Below are 20,574 nucleotides of genomic sequence, written 5' to 3'. Positions count from 1 at the left end.
ATCCAGTTCAGCCGTCACTGTGTTATAAAACGTGAGCAAGTTACTGAGGCATGATCTACCCTTCACAAAACCATGTTGTCCCCCATACAATATCCCATTTTCATCTATCCAATCCTGTATTCTTTTCTTGACAAATTTCTCTAAGACCTTGACAATGATTCCTGATATGCTAATCGGTCGGTAATTTACAACAGCAGTCTTGGAACCACCTTTATGCAGTGGAACTATTTTCCCCTCTTTCCACCCGCTCGGGAAAGTTCCTTCTTAATATCTTCATTTTTTAATATGGTTCTACCAGTGATATTCCCTCCACTAATTTTTTTTTCCCCAGAACTCTCATATCTCTATCTGAGCCACCCACAAAACATTTTTGTAAATCTATAAACATATACTATGTATGGGTGGGCTAAGTAAATCAGCCTTAAGAAAACACACAATTTATAGAAAAAAATACTAGTGGTGGTGGTGGGCAAGATGGCATTGCTGTAGATGATGGCAGTTGTGGTTTGCTGTAGTTGGTGGAGACGGAGAGCTGTAGAGTAGGTGCCTTTCCTCAAAGAGTCTTTGGACTCATTGGAGATATCACGTAATAATAATATTTTTGTATTTTAATTTATTTTTATATATTCTGGAAACTTTAATCTTCAAGACCAAACATGGAATTTTTTCAAGCCTTGAGTAAGGAGGGCAGTGGTCTCACACTGAGCAACAAAATTTACCTCCAGTCTAAAGATAATCAGAAACATTCATGTCTGTGGGGATCTGAACCCACAGCCTGTTGATTAGAGAGCAGATACATAACCCACTTAAACAACCAGACTGACACAAGTAAAGATTCTTGTTATCCCCAAGATTTCTCAATCACTTGTCATAAAGTGAAAATATGTTCTTGACAACCCTAAACCAAACTTGTTCTTCTCCAAGTTTCTTGTGCACAATTTTTCTTACCTTCTGCTCAAGTATGCTTACATATATTTACTTGGAACCCTTAGAGAAATTCATCTAAATTCTCACATTGTTTTATTCCCCCCCCCCTTTAATAGATGGGAACTATGAGTGCTATCCTCAAATCATTGGAATTTGACCATCTGAATTATGCAGTGCAACCACTGAAACACTTTTACTTCCATGTATCTAACATATCTGTTCAACATCCTGCAGCTGCCTTTCTATATTTCAGATTTCTGATGGCCTTTTCTACTTCAAGGGTTGATGTCCATCCAGATGCATTCCTCTTGGGATTTTTCCTATCACTGCTTATCTCATTTAATAATCTTTGAAAGTAATTACCCCAAATATCCCAGTTTTTCTATCACCTTTCATCTTTTTTGATCCCTTTTACAATACTTTCCTCTGTTTCTTTAATAACCTGCAAAATATTTTGCCACCTTCATGATATGTCTTCCATATTCTTACCACTCTTCCCATAACTTTTGTTTAGCTTTTTTTTTTATACATATACCTTAGTTCACTCACATTTTTCTTTGTACTCCCTTAAGGCATCTGCAAACTTACTTGTTGGAACTTTTGATGTGCTTTCTTCTTTTCCAGGAATACCTCTAACTTCTTGCGACTACCAGAAGTTAAAAATGAGAGTGAAAATTTTCTCTTCTTGCAAATAATTTCACATTACCTCTCTAACTTAATGTTTTCTTCAGGGTTTGCCACTGTGACTCCAGAGTTTTGTTTTCAAACTTATTTGTGCTTGAATAATATTTGCATAGTTGAGTACAGAGTTCACCTCTAAAAGCTGTTTAACTATAATTTAATTTTTTTTTTATTTATAAATTTCTTATATCTCCAAGAGAAAGGGAGGCAGAATCAGAGTATGAGAAGAAATTAGCAGTGAATGCCAAAGGTAATCCCAAAGAGTTCTTTTGATATGTGGCAAGTAAAAGGGAGATTATGGAAGAATAATTTTGATGAATGTGAATGGTAGAGGAGCAACTGAAGCAGATGAAATAGTTGAATTACTAAGTGATCACTTTGCCAGAGTATATATTCCAGGTGGCATAAAAAGTAAGAACTAAATGAACTGGAGATGCATAGGATAGAATACACCTATGGGATTACATGGTATACCAGCTTGAGTATTACAAGAAGGTGCTAGGAATTGGCAGTGCCATTGACCACATTAAGTCTCAGCTCTGAATTGGTTCCAAGGGGATGAAGAAAAGAGAGGGAAAATAGTTCCATTGCATAAAGGAGGCTCAAAAGACTGAGGTAGCAAACTATTGACAAATCACCATCTCAGGAGTGGTGGTCAAGGTATTGGAGACATTGCTTAAGGGAAAAATCCAGAAATGGGTACACAGAAGTGGAATATTATATGGGGACATGGTTTTGTAAAGGGTATCAGTAACTTATATTTTATAATACAATGACAGCTGAACTTTTCAGAGGCTTCTGACAAGATACCACATGGAATACTGGTAAATAAATTACAGCAAATAAGGATGGATATATCAAGTGGTGATGTGGATAAGAGGGTGATTGATGGAGAAATACCAGACAGAGTTTATTCTATAATAAGGACTGTATCCTCACATTATGTAAAGATTGGGCAAGAAAGAGAATATTATTATTATTATTTGACCCCCACAGAGTCAGAAACTCATCATGGGAGGTACACACACTATTGCACACAATGCTCATCCAACTGTGCCTTAACACATTCGCTGCCAACTATGAGTATACTTGTAGTTGGTATGAGCCTCACAAGCCAACTACGAATCGTATGTCGATTACTGACCTCCTATGCCAAGCGCGAGGTAACCCGTAGTATAAGCACGTTAAGAACATTCCATGAACATGCCAAAAATTAGAGAGTACGATATGGTGCTGGATGGTAAGAACCCTGGGCCTGAACAGAGGGCTTCCACAAGTAGAACTAGTTTTTATGATGTGTCCAAGTCAAACCTGGAAGTAAGCTTCGTCACAGATGTTGCTGGTTGGAAAAGGAATTTCGCAAGAAATCACAGGATTAGAACTTGGAATGTTAGAAGTATGAACCAAGGTAAGCTGGAAATAATAAAGATGGAAATACAGTGCAAGAAGCTGGATATATTGGAAATAAGTGAACTTAGATGGACAGGAATGGGCCATTTTCAGTCAGGGGACTATATGGTGTATTACTCAGGACATGACACGTCATAAAAATGGAGTATCTTTCTTACTCAGGAAAAAGATGGCTAAGTATGTATTAGGTTATAATCCAGTGAGTGACAGAATCATTTCTCTCAGAGTGAGTGGACATTCAATGAATATGACCATCATTCAGGTTTATGCACCTACTACAGAGGCACCAGAAGAAGACATTCTTTAAGTATTCGTAACACTGCAGGGAAGAGACTAGTTGAGTTTTGTGCAGAGAATTCTTTGTTTGTTGCTAACACCTGCTTTAAACAGCACAAAAGATTGTACACATGGATATCACCTGATGGACAATGCAAAAATCAAATAACTATATATACTTGGACAAAGAAGATGGAGAAGTGCAATTCAGTCTTCAAGACTTTTCCAGGTGCAGACTATGGAACAGACTATGAGTTATTAGTGGCTACAATACATGTGAAATTATGGAAATTGAAAACAACACAAATGTCGATCAGATATGATCTTGGAAACATACTAGCTGAATACAGTATTAGCATACAGAACAGATTCAACATACTCAATATATGTGAAAGAGAACCAGATGAACTATGCGAAGAGATTAAAGATATAATTAAAACAGAAGCAAAGAAGAATATTCCAACAGTTTGTAAAAAGAAGAAGTCCAAATGGCTGTCAGAAGATGCCATCAAAACTACCCAGGAAAGGAGGAAAATTAAGGCCACAGGAAATATGGCATTTGAATGCAGTTTCGATTACAAGCCAGAAGAGACAAGGAAAAATACTTTAACCAGGAATGCCAACAAATAGAAGACCAAAACAACAGATCTTTTCAAAAAGATCAGAGAACTAACAGGGAAGTTTAGTGCCAAGGTAACAATATTGAAAAGTAAACACAAAGGATATCTTACAGAAGCTGCAGACATCAAAGAAAGATGGAAAGAGTATGCAGAAGCCCATTGCAGAAAGGATTCCAAAATTACTGAGAAATTTGAAGAGTAGGATTATACACAGGAGCCAGTACCACTGGAGAGTGAAGTGAGGTGGACACTGCAACAGCTATCCAGTAAGAAGGTACCAGGAGAAGATGGAATACCAACTGAGCTGCTCAAAGCCCTGGGAGAAGAGCCAGTTAAAATTTTAACAGCTCTATGTCAGCGAATTTGGATCACAACTACATGGCCTAGGGCAGTGGTGTTCAACCTTTTTTACTACGCAAGCTACTTTTCTATAAAAAGTTATTCAGCGATCTACTCTCTTATATAGATCATGTTCCCCCAACCTGATATCTGATTATGCACAAATAAACAACTAAAAACTTTGTGTATTTAAAAATTTATTTATCACTTTTAATTATTTTAATACAAAAAAAAAAAATATATATATACATATATGTTGGAATAAAATATTTATTTCTCTATTTTGGAAAACCAAAGTTAGGGAAAAAAAAAAAAAAAAAAAAAAAAAAAAAAAAAAAAAAAACAGATTGATTACAAACTCAACAGTTACAGGAAATGGTGGTTGATTAAAAAAAAAAGCTAATGTGAAATTTGGCATTGTTTGGACCTCGCAATATTTTCATAGTCAAGTTGATATGAAGAAGTGGCCAATCGCAGACAATCATGCAAATGAACAATTTGGTTTCTTAATTGATTTTTTATGACGGTCATATTTGAAAAAGCAGATTCTGACAAGTATGTCGATCCAAAACGACAGAATTTTTTGCGCAATATCAGTTAATATTGGGAATTTTTCGTGTGCATACTTCCAAATGACTTCATTGTTTATTGATTTTAAATGTAAACTATTCTGAATGTTTATTATCTCAAGTTCTACTTCAGCTTGGTTTATATCAAACAGTCCACTAATTATATTTGAAATTTCTGTGATGTTCAAATTTTCTTGAAATGGATTACTGATAAAAGATACAATCATTCCAATTTTATTAAAATCTTTAAATCTTGAATTTATTTCTTCCTCAACTAATTCTATTTCACGAATAAATTCTTTTAAATCATAGCGAAGCATTTCTTGATTTTGTTCAAAAAATTTTAATAAATATGGGAGATGTCAAAATTTGTGGTCATTATATTTTTCTTTAATAAAAGTAAGTATTGTTTGAAAGTTTTATTGAATTTAACATGTCAATTAAATTTTTATCTCTACCTTGCAACTCAAAATTTAAATTGCTTAATTTTGTACAGAAATCTACTAAAAATGATAAGTGTAACAACCATCTTTTATCACTCAATTGTGGATAAATATCTCCTTTTTTCATCAAGAAAATTTTTTTATTCTCCGGCAATTTGAAACCTTGTCTGCAGCCTAGAAGTAGTCTCTCTCTAGCGACGTCTCGAACCGAGAAGCTCCTCTCTCAAGCAACGTGGATCTGGGCAGTCTCTCTGACGGACCAGACGGCCTCCTCTCTGACAGCAATTCAGGAACTGGGACCCCTTCTGCTTGCTTCAGTCCCTTTTTATTAGGCCTCCTCTCAGACCTCACATAAAATTTGGCAACCCCCAAAGAATCAGTATGAGTCTTTCATCTTAAGTTTCAAGTTCAGCATGCCTTTTGTTCTCCTCCGCTTTCTTTTGATTGTAAGTTACCAGCCATTGGAAAGTTGTTTGAACTCTTTCTGACTGACTTCGGAGATGTTTACATTTGGAGCCTGCAAGCCTTTCTCATACATACAAGTTTCAATAACAATCTTTCTAATGTCGCCATGTACAACTTTGCCGACAAAAACATTGCCTTTGTTTTTAACACTCTAACATATTCATATTAAAGCAGTATATACAGTTAGCTTCAAAAGTTACTTACAAAAACATCTAATACAAACTATACTGAGACAAACAAAGTTTATTTTTTTACAATATTTACATGGGACTTAACCTAAGTAAAAAATCAATGTAATGTGCTTTGGAATATTTAGTATTTAAGCTACAATGGAGTTTTTACACTTTGCCTTATAATCGTATTCACTCAGCTTGCTGTTTGACTTCCACTGATCCAAATTAATTCATTTACACGGACTTATAAGAAAATTACTGATTTGACAATTTTAACGAAAAATAAATAAACAATAGCAATACACTTAAAGCGAATTAAAAATGATACAAAGTAATGATAATTAAAATATTATGTTTTCAGTTTTAATTAAATTTGTAAGTAAGCAGGAATAGACAAGAGATCGACCAAAAAATTGCTCAGCGATCGACGGGTTGAACACCCCTGGCCTAGGGAATGGAAAAAATCAGTTTATATACCTTTATTGAAGAAAGGCAATGCAAGAGAGCACAAAAATTACAGAACTATAGCACTGATTTCTCACAAGTAAAGTCTTACTTAAGATCATTCAGAAAAGACTTGGAACCATTCATGAAGTAAGAAATGCCAGATGAACAGATCAAATCTCCAATGTGCGATGGATAATAGAAAGAGCACAGGAATATCAAAAGAATGTCTACCTTTGTTTCCTTGACTATAGCAAGGCTTTTGACTGTAGATCATGTGAAACTGTGGAATGTGTTAAAAACAATGGAAGTCCCACAGCATTTCAATATCCTTCTGAGTAATCTTTATTATGAACAAGAAGCTACTGTCTATACAGATCATGGAGAAACTGAGTATTTCACAATAGGTAAAGGGGTGCGACAAGGATGTATTTTATCTCCATACCTGTTTAACTTGTACAGTGAATACATTTTAAGAATGGCAGGGCTGGAGGAATCTTCAGTTGGAATTAAAATTGGTGGGAAAAATATTAATAATTTGAGGTATGCAGATGATACCACCTTGCTAGCAGAATGCAAAGAAGATTTGGAGGAATTTCTTATGAAAGTTAAAGAAGAAAGTGCTAAATATGGTCTTAAACTTAACCTCAAAAAGACAAAAGTTACGGCAACATGTGAACTTAATGATTTTAAAGTTGATGGGGAGAAAATGGAAGCAGTTAACAATTTTGTGCTCCTAGGATCCCGAATTGATAAAGATGGTTATTGTACTGAAGAAGTTAGAAGATAATTACTCGGAAAGAAAGCAATGACAAATTGAAGCAAGATCTTTAAAGATAAAGATATTAGCCATCTTCATCATCTTCCTTATACCCTCTTTTACCTTGCGGTGCCGAGGGTCCATTGATCATCAGACCTCACTCCGTTTACAGAATAAGGTGGTCAGCCTTATGCCCCGGTGTATCCTATGGCCTGTAGTGTTGAGTTCTCAAGGCCAGTTTGCCTGCTTTGCAGGATGAAAAACCCCAGAATAAACTGGGGAAAAAACCCTGCTGTCCACGCCCAAGACTGGCTAACTTGGCTATGGCTGAGGAAGATCCTTCAGCACCTCACATCACCGACTGGAATCGAACCTAGGACACTCCTTCCCCAGGCATATGGTTGCGAAGCGAAAGATATTTGCCTCGCAACAAAAATCTGAATCGTGAAAGCAATGGTATTTCCTGTGGTACTGTATGGATGTGAAAGAAGGAAGTCTCAAACCCATAATTCAAATACATTTGAATTATGGGTTTGAGACGCTTACTAATACCATGGACTGCAAAGCAAACCAATAAATTAGTGATAGACAGAATAAAGTCAGATTACTCCCTCGAAGCTATGATTATCAAGCAAAAATTGTCATATTTCGGACATATTATACGAGCAAATGACAGTCTGGAGAAGATGATGATGCTTGCTAAAGTTGATGGAAACAGGAGGAGAGAAAGACCAAGAATTAGATGGATGGATGGAGTTAAAGAAACAACTGGAGTGCACCTGGAAATTCTGAAAGACATGGTCAGGGACAGATCTGAATGGAGAGTGTATGTTCGTGGGATCACCAGGAGTCAAAAATGACTCGATGGAACATAACACACACATAAGCATGTTAATTTAAATCCTTGGCTTGTGAATAAATAAAGCAGAGAGCATGTCTGGGGGCTTGGTAGAAGGAAAATAATTTCAGCAAAAGTATAGTATATTATAAGAGGTATTGATGCGTAAACTGTGCATTTATTAATGCAAATAAAACAATTTTTTGAAGTTTTTTCAACATATACATATATTTATATATGATATATCATCATCTGAGTGATTGCTACATTCGTTTGTAGGATTATAATCATCTTCGGAATCGGGATGTAACGTAAGCTTCTAATTCTTCATCAGTAAGCTTTATTTTACTGGCCATGACGTAATTGAAGGTTTTATTTAGATAATTTCAAATAATTGTAAGACTAGATGAATTAAACCTTGCTGCACTGAATGCTGAGCGTCACTGACACTGAACTCAAGTTACACAGTCGTCAGCGCATGTAAGACATAGGTGTGTGTGGGGGGGGGGATACAAGATTACTCGTAGTTGGCGTATGAAACAAAATTCTGTCTGATAAGCCAGCTATGAGATAACTCATACTGACTTTGTAGAAGTGCTTGGCATGCAGTAACAAACTATGCCCGAGGAGCGTGGTAGCGAATGTGTTAAGCGTATTCAATGTGTCTACATTCACAACACACTCAGGCAATGCATTCCACTCACCAACCACTCTTCACACAAAGAACCTGTTCCTCACCCCTCTGCTCACACCCTCCTTATACAATTTTCAGCAATGGCCTCTTGTTCTCTCAATCGCATCCCTTCCCCTATTCCTATTCATGAGGCTTTGCAACTTACATTCTCTCAATCCGCCCTCGTACTCCACATTCCAAAGACCACCTTTATGAATCTTCTCTGGATGCTTTCCAGTATATCCTCGTTACCATGAAAACCCAGCGAACGAATCTGCGCACAATAATCCATATGAGGCCTCATATGGATTATTGTGATGCCTTATACAATGGCATCATAGCTTCTCTATTTCTGCATGTCAGGGTCCTCTGCATTATTGCCATCTTCACAACTTGTGCAATGTGGCCCCTGAATTTCAGGTTTTTGTCCACCATCGCTCCTAGATCTCTCACCGCCTCTACTTCCTTTAAAATTTCCCCACCAAGTGTATACTTTGCATCCCAAGTTGCATATCAAATCTCAAAACTTTACAGTTCCACTTACCTGCCCATTCATGAAATCTATTCAAGTCTTCCTGTAAGGTCATAACATCCATTTGACTGCATTGTTCTCCCAATTTTGCATCATTTGCATATCTCTAGTTGAACCCATCCCAATATCATTAACATACAAAATGAACAACAATGGTCCCAAAACTGATCCCTGTGTTACACCACTAGTGATCTTCCTCTTTCGAAATACTGTGCCATCCTTCTAACAGCTAAGATACCTTCTAAGCCAGTCACTGATCCAACTCAGAAGCCTGTTATCCAATTCCATCTGTTTTAATTTATTTAACAGTTTGTCATGTGGCAGTCTATCAAAAGCTTTTGCAAAATCCAAGTATACACCACTGTAAATGCATCTCCCCTGTCTAAGGTATTTGTCACCTTGTTATAGTACAAGTTAATAAAACATGACCTCCCTTTAACAAACCCATGCTGATAACCACAGAGAATACTGCTGTTATCAATCTATTTCTGTATCCTACTTCTCGCTAATCTCTCCAGTACCTTCACCACAACTCCAGATACACAGACCAGCCTACAATTTGAAGCTACAGCCTTATCACCACCTTTATGCAGTGGAACATCCAACAATTCATGCTAATTTCCTGGAACATTCCCTTAAAATGTGTGGTGATATGTCATCAAATCCTATCGCCTTATTGATATCAAGTTTATTTCCTCAAATACCTCTTGCTCACTCACAATTAAGCAATCCTCTCCTATGTTCTCTAAAGTTCCTCATGATTCCACCGTGATCAGGATGAAACACCCTTATAAATTGATCGCTGAATATCTCAACAATGTCTTCTGCAGCAGTTACCATTCTACCATTTTCATCCATTAACATCATCTTACCATGATCTTTCTTCCTTGTACTTGTTACATTCCTAAAAAACTCTCTAGGATTTTCTCTGTATCCTACTTCTTGTCACTCTCTCTAGTAACTTTGCCACAATTCCTGATTTGTCAATTTCTGCTCATACTGTACTTTTGTCTTCTTTACTAACTGAGTCAATCTTCTGGGTTTTTCTTTATACTCTTCATGTAACTGATTATTACCATTATTCATCTTGCACTGCCTCCAAAGTACCTTCTTCTGTTAATTTCATGCTTAAGCTCCTCATTCATCCATTTTACACCTATCTTATTCAGCCTTTTGGTTTTCAGATGAAGGCCAATATGATGAAGAGTTTTCTTCCATGGGAAAATGCTAAACAAATGCAAGATGTATTTTAGCAATATATATATATATATATATATATATATATATATATATATATATATAGAGAGAGAGAGAGAGAGAGAGAGAGAGATAGGCATAGGTACCAATACAAGATACACAATATTTGACAAAATGCCCTTCAGGAGTAGCAAGAATTAGATTCGGTTGTTTTGAATTACAGTTAAAGAGACAGGAATATTGTGTGTTCTTCTGGCCAGTATAGTTATTTGAAAGTATAAAAAATCCTGCCATCTCTATGTGAGCCCAGCTAACTGATTGACTCACCTTCAGCTGAAAAGCTCTTATAGAGATCATTGCAATCCAGGTCTTCATAGCTATAGCTTAGCAACTGAGCTATGAAGGGTCACCAGAAGCAGTAAATGATTAACTGGGAAGACAATCTTATCAGATAAAAATATGGTAATGCCCATCTAATGTCTGGTATAAGGACATTATGCAAGGAGTAAAACTATACTCCTTCAATAACATGGTCCTTCTACCAGAAGTTACATGTACATCTTCAAAACCACAGATGTCTCATGCCTTATATAAAGATATGTTGTGCTAAAGCCGAATGAATCAAGGAAACATAGCATAGTATAACAGGAATAATGATGAACAATGGTCTAACATTTGAATAACTTAGTTTACTATTCTAAAGCTGTAACTTGCCTACACTATAGGTTTACTTACTTTTCAAAAAGGGATCCATTTATCTAACTCTGGTCATCAATATTGTAACACATTTTATTGCTTGTGGAAACTTTATGAAAGAAAGCGAGGGTCAGGTAACACTTGGAGGTCAATGCTCATACCAAATACCCATTGCAATATAGTGGAGACTTAAAAATAAAAAAAAAATAAAAAAAAAAAGAGAGAGAAAAAAAAAGCTTGATAAGAATGAGGTAATTTTTAAAATTTCTTTATAATAGGAACAAGAAAACTATAGATGTTTCATGAAACATAAGCATTAGCAAAAATTATATATCACAACTGCTATGCTTCAGATAAGTTATTAAGTCAGTTTTGAACAAGACAAATATACCATATAGTGGACCAATAACCACAGAGAGAGATTTCAGGGGATATACTACAACAATTGTTCATTGCAGTTATATTAAAATGAATTAACAGTCATCCCTGACTAATGTTAATTGCTTATACGAAAAACCCTTTTTCATTCTTTTTTTTATCTTGGGGTTTACTTGAATTGATATCAAACAGGGTATTCACAAAATAATCACACTAATTCAAACAATATTAATATCACAGAAGAGAATATCTATAACACAATGAAACTGTTCATTTTTCCCCAGGAAATTTTTATTGCAACACTTCAGCCTGTACAGAGTTTGGATAACATACCAAATGTTAACTGCTAAACTCATTCCACTTGAAAGCATCCATTCCTAGCTTAAAAAAAAGTGTATCAATTCTCATAACCAACATTCTAAACTGATATATCTGTTATCCTTCTCTATACCCTATATTTCCTTCTGGATTCTACAATGCAACAACTTTTGTTGGCAAGATATGTAAAGTCCCCCTACCCAATTGTGAAATTTTGTGTTTTTTATTTGAATATGACTAGTGGAACGGAATATCCAATTAGCAATTCTCTCTAATCAGATTATAAGATTGAATTCATATGAGTGTATCACAATAGAAATTATAGAAAGGAGCAAATTTACTGGCTATTTTATATGTTATGCACTAAGTTACATGAAATTATACAAATTTTCATTGGAAAAACTATTCTTTTGTTATAGGTTTGTAATAATAAAATTCATACTGTGGAAATATGAGTCTTAGACTGGTCCAAGTTCCAAAGGAGAGGAAAAAAGGCAAAACTGTTTTGCTTCATAAAGGAGATGATAAGACTAAGGCTTCGAATAACAGACCAATCTATTTGTCTGGAGTTGTGGTCAAGGTGTTTGAGAGGGTGGTAAAGACCAGGATCAAGAACTGGATTGACAGCAGCAGAATTCTTTTTTGATAGGCACCATGGGTTTGTTAATGGAAGAACATGTTTTAGCAATCTGCTTACAAGGTGACAAATCCGATTAAATAAGTAAATAGGAACAGATGGGGGGTTGGTTAGTAAAGCGCATTGGATTGGAGACTGGCTGTCTGATAGGCATTAGCAAGTTGTATGGAGGAGCGATAACCCAGAAGAGGAAAGTCATAGTAGTGTGCCCCTCCCAGGAATTTTTTTGGGGGGAAGAGAGACTGTTTTGTTTAATTTGTATGCAAATAATGTTGGAAAAGGCTTGAATGGCAACATACAGTTGTTTGCATGGCTCTCCCTAACTTTGTGATTCTTGCAAAGTTAGGGAGAGCCATGAGGAGTAGAATGGATGTTATAGCCTCGAAGAGACTGGGTGTGGAGATGCCAGTTCAATGACAAATTGAGAGAATGAAAATTGTAAAGTGTGGTGGATAGAAAGAGGAGAGACAAAATAATCAGGACAAAAAGTCATGACTCCATGGAGGTCTGATGATAAGAATAATAAATGTAACAGATTATGCATATATTATTATTATTATTTGGCATCTCCATGGAATCCAAGAATTGTCACAAGAGCTCCAATTCCGAATAACAAGTATCAAGACATTAGTGTATGGAGGTATTGAGTCTATGTTAATCATATTGAGGTTGATTTTGATAACATACAATTAGCCACTGATGCAATCAAGAAAGATTTTAAGGGGCATTTCAAATACAGAATCCTTGCAAACCAATTAACCAAGAAATCAACAAAACCATATGACCTAGAATGTCATGTGAGTGACATTACCAAAAGTGATGTCATGAGGCATTTGGTTTTGAAGCACTATACAAGCATCAAGGTTGGATTGGTACTTCATTAAATTTTTAGTGATTCTTAATCTATATGTGATGTTCTGTTTTGTGCGAGTGTTTTTAGTGGAGAACTGTTTTGTTATAATAGGCTTCAAAAACAAAACTGCTTGATAAGCAGTTTTGTTTTTGAAGGGATGATATAGTTTCACTGACTAATAGATCTGGTTAGTTTTAGAGGATTGCAGGGTAAGTGTTTGGTAGCATTATAGTGATTTGGTATTAGCTTTCTGGTAATACTGAAGTGGCTGTTTTCGTTTCTGAAGGCGGGAGGGGATTTTAGTTTCACTAACTAAAATGTCAGGTTAGTTTTCAAAGATCAGAGGCTAGAGCTGTTTGGTAGCACATTGGTGATTCTTGGAAGTGGCATTTATTGTCTTTTTTATTATTGTTATTATTACACATGTCTGGGTTTTTTTTTTTTTTGACATGTTTATATCTGTTATTTTAAATTTTATTCTGCTCTGGGCCTCATTTAATCAACTGCTGAATACTGCTCAGCTGTCTGGCTGAACAGTGCACACGTTAAATTAATTGATGCTGTGTTGAATCAGACAATGCACATCACTTCTGGAACAATAAAGACTAGCCCATTATATTAGCTACCAGTTCTGAGCCACATACAACTGCCACAACTACGATGCCAAGACAACCTGATTTGCAAATATAACAAAATTTGCTGGAATCCGCTGCTTCCTATACACTCTGATATTGACAGCTTTACATCACAGAGGCTTAAGTCAAGACACCTGCCTATTATAACAACACAACGACTTGTCACTGAGGGCTATGATGCAACAATAGTATGGCAGATGGAATGGACTGCCAAAGTCCTGGTAATCTGGCAGACTGTCTTTAACCTAATCAGCCCTCCATCAGGGTTCGACCTATCTCGAAAAATATGGACCTCCCTAAATAGGGCTCGCATCAACCATGGTAAGTACAGAGCTTCCTTATTTACTTGGGGAATAAGACCAAACTCATCTTGTGACTGTGGTGAGGATAACCTATACAACATATCACATTTGACTGTCCTCACAGAACCTACACGGGACCAGTAATTGACTTCATAACAGTTTCTACAGATGCTGCTGATTGGCTGTCGAACTTAGACATTCAATTTTAATTTTATGCTTATTTGTATATTTTGATATGTATATATGACTACAGTCTACAGTATATATGACTAAGAAGAATATGTGCATATACCACCACTTACACACAAAAACAAAAAGGATGTACAAGACAACAAAATGTCTTGTACATCCCTTTGTGTTGTGTGTGTGGTGGCATGTATGCTTCTTAGCCAAACACTAAATAAATAAATGATTTTAGTTTTCTATTTGTAATCTTCTATAATAAATCACACACAAATATGACTTTGAAAATTTAGGCAGAATATTAAAAAGACAAGCTTTAATCAAAAACTCAAGATACAAGCTCATCAACCCAGGCAGGGTGATGAGCTTTTACATATATCCATGCCCACAGATTCGAACCCAAGACCTCTTGGTTGGAGAATGGGTATACTCACCACTCCACCAACCAGGCCAGCTAGTAATTTTCTACAAGTCATCAATGAAGCTAAAGACCTGGAGATGATGGCAGACAGAATTAAAGTGCACTCCTAAGATGATTAAGTGATCACATCAGATAACTACAATACTGAAGAGGAGACTAACATGTCAAAGTAAAGAAGGCTTCTCAATATGATCCAGAAACAGGTAACCAAGATGAAACTGGAACTACAAAATTGTGTATAGAATAGAAAGAGAATGTACTTAACAGAAGAGACATGAAATTGGTAAGGAGAATAGAGACATAAGTGGGATTTTACAGTTCGTGGCAGGGAGAGAACTCAGTCATCCCTGGAAACTAAATAAAGGTATGGTTAGGAAGCATGTAAGGTTCAGATGATGTGTGGAATGGGCTGTCAGTGCATTTTGTGAGAGCATCTTCAGTGAATGTTTACAAAAAGATACAATAGAACATATGATAGGTATTCAGAAATTGTGCCATTTCTCTCTTTGTAAACATTCACTGAAGATGTATTAACAGCATCCACTAGTATTCATTCTGCGTTGTGTGTTTCAAACATCTCTTACTAAAAGAGAAACGCTAAGTTGATGGAGAAATGAACAGTAAAAACATTCAAAACCTGATCATTAATATGGAGAGAAGGGAAAAAAAAAAAAAGCACCACTGGATGCAAAAACTAAACAGGAAAGACATGAGTAATACTTAGATATACAAAGGGAGATGAAAATACTTCCTGAACTGGATAACAAAAGTGAAAAAACATCTCCAATGGATGACAAAAAGACAGAATGCACATTTTAAAAAAATGCAAAATAACAACACTTAGGTATTGAGAATGTATACTCAACATTTCGACAATGCTGAGGACCTGAAATAATAAAATAAAGCAGAAATAAGGTTTAAGAGGATGTGTAGAAATATTGGAAAATTCAACAAAAGTCACTATATTACATTCCAGCAATATATTAACTATTGACCATATTTTACTGGACTGCCTGATGTACACTTTTGAGGGCACTATACAAGATATACATAATGTTATGACAGAAGCTATAAACTGGCTTTAAAAACTGAAAATTGCTTTGTAAAACTTGCTTCTATGTGACTTAACTGTCATACATCTGTTACATTGGTGTATTATGTTTCTCAAGGTATTTTACCATCATGCAATAAATAAATAAATATATTAACTTTTGAAATCTTTATTATAATTTTTATAGAAGAATATTTGAATGCTACACTAGAATACTTTTTTTCTGAAGTGATTATAATAAGAGCTTACATTGGAATGTAATTTTTTATTTAAGATATTCTGATATCTCTCTGCATAGGATTAAAAAAACGCATTACCATAACCTTTGGTAACTTCAATTTTCAAAGAAACAAATGTGCTTTGGATTAAATTAACAAAATTCTTAACCGATTTTTTTTTAATACTATTAATAAACAATCACAATTCTTTAGTACTTTATGGATATACAAAACAACACCAGTTCATAAATAACATCAAATTAAATAATAATACCTTCATCTTGTGATATATATTTGGATTTTTATACGTTTTCAAAGCGATGGAGTTTCATATAAACTATTTTCTGGGGAGAAAATTATTTTCAATCTCATTTTTAACAATAATAATCGCCTCCTTCATTTATGAAATTATATCAGCATCTCAAAAGTGAACAAAATGATTTCCAATGAACTGCATTTAATAAGGTCGAAATGGATGTTCTGCGTGAAAAGGTTATCTTAATATGAGAAATGTATTGCGCATCTTGTTAAACCTTTTGTAGTTATTTGCATGATTTTCCGCGTAGGTGATTCTACAACGCCGATTTCACGAAAAATACAAAATATTACTGGATATCTGTATTCTTTCGAAGCTCAAATTTCAAATAAAAACATAATCTAATAAACAACGCCCTGTCACATATGCGGTCTCCCATAGCATCATTCGATGATTTTCAGTGTTCCATATTTCACCTTTCCTCCAAGAGAAATTATATATAAGAGGTAAGAATATTTTCATCGCTTATTTTCATCAATCGGCGAATTTTTTACAGATAACTTATACAGGAGAAAATATCTCCTCTTATGGGAAAAGAATACGTCATGCTGTTCAACGTCTAATTTATCAGAATTTTTTTTTTCTAATTAACCCTACTGATTCACAAACTGTGCTAAAGAAAAATAACGTGTTCTCAATATTGCAATCTGGGAACTTTGTGTAGAATTGCGAACAACTGTATACTGCGTTGTTCGCAATTCTACACAATGGCTACCATCCAGGCTTTCGGCTTTCATTAATTTCTAATCATTAAAGTCTGAAAACAAACAAGCGATATGATTAATCACAAGTTAAAACATTCGATCATGCATACATGTTTTGAATAAGTAGCGAATGAAACAATATTCTATTCATTAAATTGTTATTGTGCAAGGTATGGCACATTGTAACTTTAACTGATAACAGAATATAAAATTAAGCATATAACTTAAACATTTATTCCTTTAAATTATTCCCGAAATACATAATTGCAATGGAAAATCTGTTAAATTTCGGCAAATGCCGATACGCTTAGAAAACTGTTTTTCAAAATTTCAAACCTGCACACAAAGGAATTAAAAGCAAATAAAAGACAAAATAATTACGTTTCATATTTTGTCACAAAAGTATACTTACCGGTTATTTTACACTTTTCACTAGATAGCATATGCACAATAAACCGCAAGAGAAAATGTCAGCAACCCAATATTTCACCAGCGCGAAACGACGCGCTCTCCCAGGTTTGCAGTCAAGGAATTGTCAGCTTTTTGGCGGGCTCCTAGCTCTTCTCAGCTGGTACGCATGCGTTTGTTTTGGTGTTCCAACTCATCAAACTGACCCCAGCTGTCATGCTCGCCGAAATGCCGGGAGAGATCGGAAAATAAAAATATAAAAATAAAGAATTAAATAAATAAAATACAGTATATAAAATATCCAGAAGCAGTTTATTGATATTTCACGAGAGATTTAACACATACATACACACACACATATATATATATGTGTGTGTGTGTGTATGTATATATATATATATATATATATATATATATATATATATATATATATATATATATATATATATAATCCTTCATAGTCTTTTCGTAAAATATATAATATCAAGAGGCAATTTATTAATATCTCACTATATAAGTTTCTCTCTCTCTCATAATTTTGAGACTATGAGGAGAGATTAAAATTTCCGATTTCACTGACATCCTCTCTATACTTTAAAGCAAAACTATAAGCTATTTTGAATCATGTGCTAACTTGAATCCTTTAGAATATTGTCTATAATAAATAAGTCATTTGTACAATTTAATTTCATTTCAAATTAAATAAAATAATTAAATTCTTGACATTTTAATAAACGCAAATATCAAAATTAGAAGAACCATATATAATTAAAAATACTCCTTCAATTAATCAGTAAATATGCAGCATTTTGTTATTGAAAAGTATTTTTTAAAGTCCCCATATAGTATGTGGAAATGGTGTTTTCATCCTTAGTGATAGGCTTCCCAAAAGAGACTGTTATAAGTTCGATTCTAGTCGGTGGTGAGGGGAAATTTTTTCCAAATCTTGCTTGAACCGATTCCCAGTTGGTTAGTCAGTTGCACGTGTAAACAAAATTTTCTCCTCCCAGAAACTCGAATTTTTCACACTTCATCTCAAGAATATCGACCCGTTGAACTCACTTTATTGCAGACAATAACGAGTGGTAAGATATAAGCCACGAGCAGGGGCGCGCCTGTGTGCAAAACTTTAGTTGGCACCCCTATACCCCCCAATAAAAAAAAACACTTTATAAAAACGTTATTTTTAATATTTGATGCCAATAAAGTGAGTATTTCATTTCGAATTTTATCTCCTAAATAGGAGGTCATATTTTTAAAGTCAGGATCATTAGCTACACGTCGCATGAGTTCCGAAACAAAAGGATCAAACTTTTCTAACATCTCAATGCGTGATTGGTTGGTTAGAGTAATGGCGGACGGCGGCAATAATAAATTGTGATTGAGACGGAATAGTCGTGAAGTGTGATTAATAGTGGAAGAAGTGACGAAAGATATAAAACTATGAATTCGCAATCAAGTAGCAGGAGTATATATATGTAAAGTTTTTTGGTAAGTAGTATTATTCAAAAAACTTTAAGTGCAAATTTTTGCTTCCTATGCTGATAGATCGATTTGATCTATGGGATATTTATATTGGGCTCTAGGACCCATTTCTCAAATTTTATTCTAACAAGATTTTTACCGCCTTTCAAACATGACAAAATCTCTAAATGAAAGCATATTTGAAGATGTATGCAGAGAATTTCTAAGATTAGGAAAACTATTAAGCTACAACTGGCCAGGGAAAGTAAAGCTGTTCGATACATTCCCCCTACAGCAGTCACAGAAGACAGGATGGATGATTTAAATGACGGAAGTATGTTGACTGAAGCAGAATTAAGACACTCCACGAATATAGAAGATGCTGCATCCCTAAATAGCACTCAGCAGTTTTTGGAAACCAACACAGAATTCCAAATAGTCAAAAAGAAAAGGAAAATCTCCTCTACTGCAGATACACCCAAAACAGCGGAGATAGAACCAGACAGTGAACCTAAAGAAAGGGTACCTCCAGTCGTCCTAAGAGCCAAGGAGCACTGGACGTCCATTGCATCCGCACTGAAATCTTCAGATATCACCTTCACGAAAGCTACAAACACAGAAGAAGGGATACGTATACAACCAAAAACGTCATCAGACTACAAAAAAATAACCAAATTCCTAGACAACAACAACCTATCATACCACACATTTGCAGTCAACAGTGAGAATAATCTAAAACTGATATTAAGAGGAGTAACTGAAACAATACAGATAGAAGAAGTCACAGCAGACCTCCAATTTAAGGCATTTAGCCCAATTAAAATCAGCCGAATGTGAAGAGCTGATTAAACATCCTATCTCCTAATTCTAGTGGAAATAAGTAAAGAACAAAAACATATATACAATCTCCAAACCATCTGTGATTTAGTCATAAAAATTGAGTCATTGAAACATAAATCAACTACAACCCAATGTCATAGATGCCAGAAGATTGGGCACGCACAACGATGCTGCAAAGCTAAATTTCGTTGAGTGAAAAGTAGATGCAAATACGCAACAAATGAATGCCAAAAACCCCGCACACATCCAGCAAAGTGTGCAAATTGCGGAGGCCCACACCCTGCAAACTATAAGGGCTGTATGGCATTTCCCAAAAACCAAAAGACACAACTCAAAACCAGTAAACCTATACAAGAAGGCACGTCCTCCCATCAAACCATAGTCTCCACAACGGACGGAAGATCGTATGCTGAAGATACAAGACCAACCTACCTAAAAGACCCAAAACCAAATCAGTCACAGCAAACCAACAAACCTATCCTACTGAACATAGCAAGTCACATAGGTGAAATGCTTGCTGAACTCCGACAAACCAACCCAACTCAAGATGCCAAAGATATCATCTTAAGGCACACACAGTGACTCCTTAGTGGAAATCCTTAATGGATAAGGCTTAAAGAAAACCGAAATCGCTACAAATTGTTTCATGGAATGCTAACGGTTTATCTAACAAATTACAGGAGCTGCAGGAGTTTGCATCAGACACCCAAGCAGACATCATCTTCATAAATGAGACGCATCTTCGTTCAAGTGACAAGATCAGAATTAACAGTTATAGCATTTACCGTACAGACAAATGCTTT

The 20,574-nt window shown here is 35.3% G+C and overlaps 1 protein-coding gene across 4 annotated transcripts in view; it reads right to left on the bottom strand.

Moving 5' to 3' along the window:
* LOC150100415 (eukaryotic translation initiation factor 4 gamma 3-like) overlaps positions 1-17,605 on the bottom strand; it is a 35,524-nt gene extending 17,919 nt beyond the window's left edge. Inside the window, exons 1-2 of one of the 4 annotated variants that reach the window (XM_090402981.1) lie at positions 17,472-17,596; positions 11,083-11,231 (exon numbers count right to left, since the gene is read on the bottom strand). The gene's annotated coding sequence lies outside the window, so the exon portion shown is untranslated. Of the gene's footprint in view, positions 1-11,082; positions 11,232-16,313; positions 16,750-17,471 lie in introns of those variants that run through there. The other 3 variants (XM_090402982.1, XM_090402984.1, XM_090402983.1) reach the window with 3 other exon arrangements.
* Positions 17,606-20,574: the final 2,969 nt, after the last annotated feature.

Source organism: Typopeltis vanoorti, chromosome 13 (genome assembly GCF_054136105.1).
Source record: "Typopeltis vanoorti isolate ZY-2024b chromosome 13, IOZ_Tvanoo_1.0, whole genome shotgun sequence".
Classification (NCBI taxonomy): Eukaryota; Metazoa; Arthropoda; class Arachnida; order Uropygi; family Thelyphonidae; genus Typopeltis; species Typopeltis vanoorti.
The sequence above is the reverse complement of the archived record's forward strand: the minus strand, read 5'-3'. Positions and strand labels throughout refer to the sequence as shown.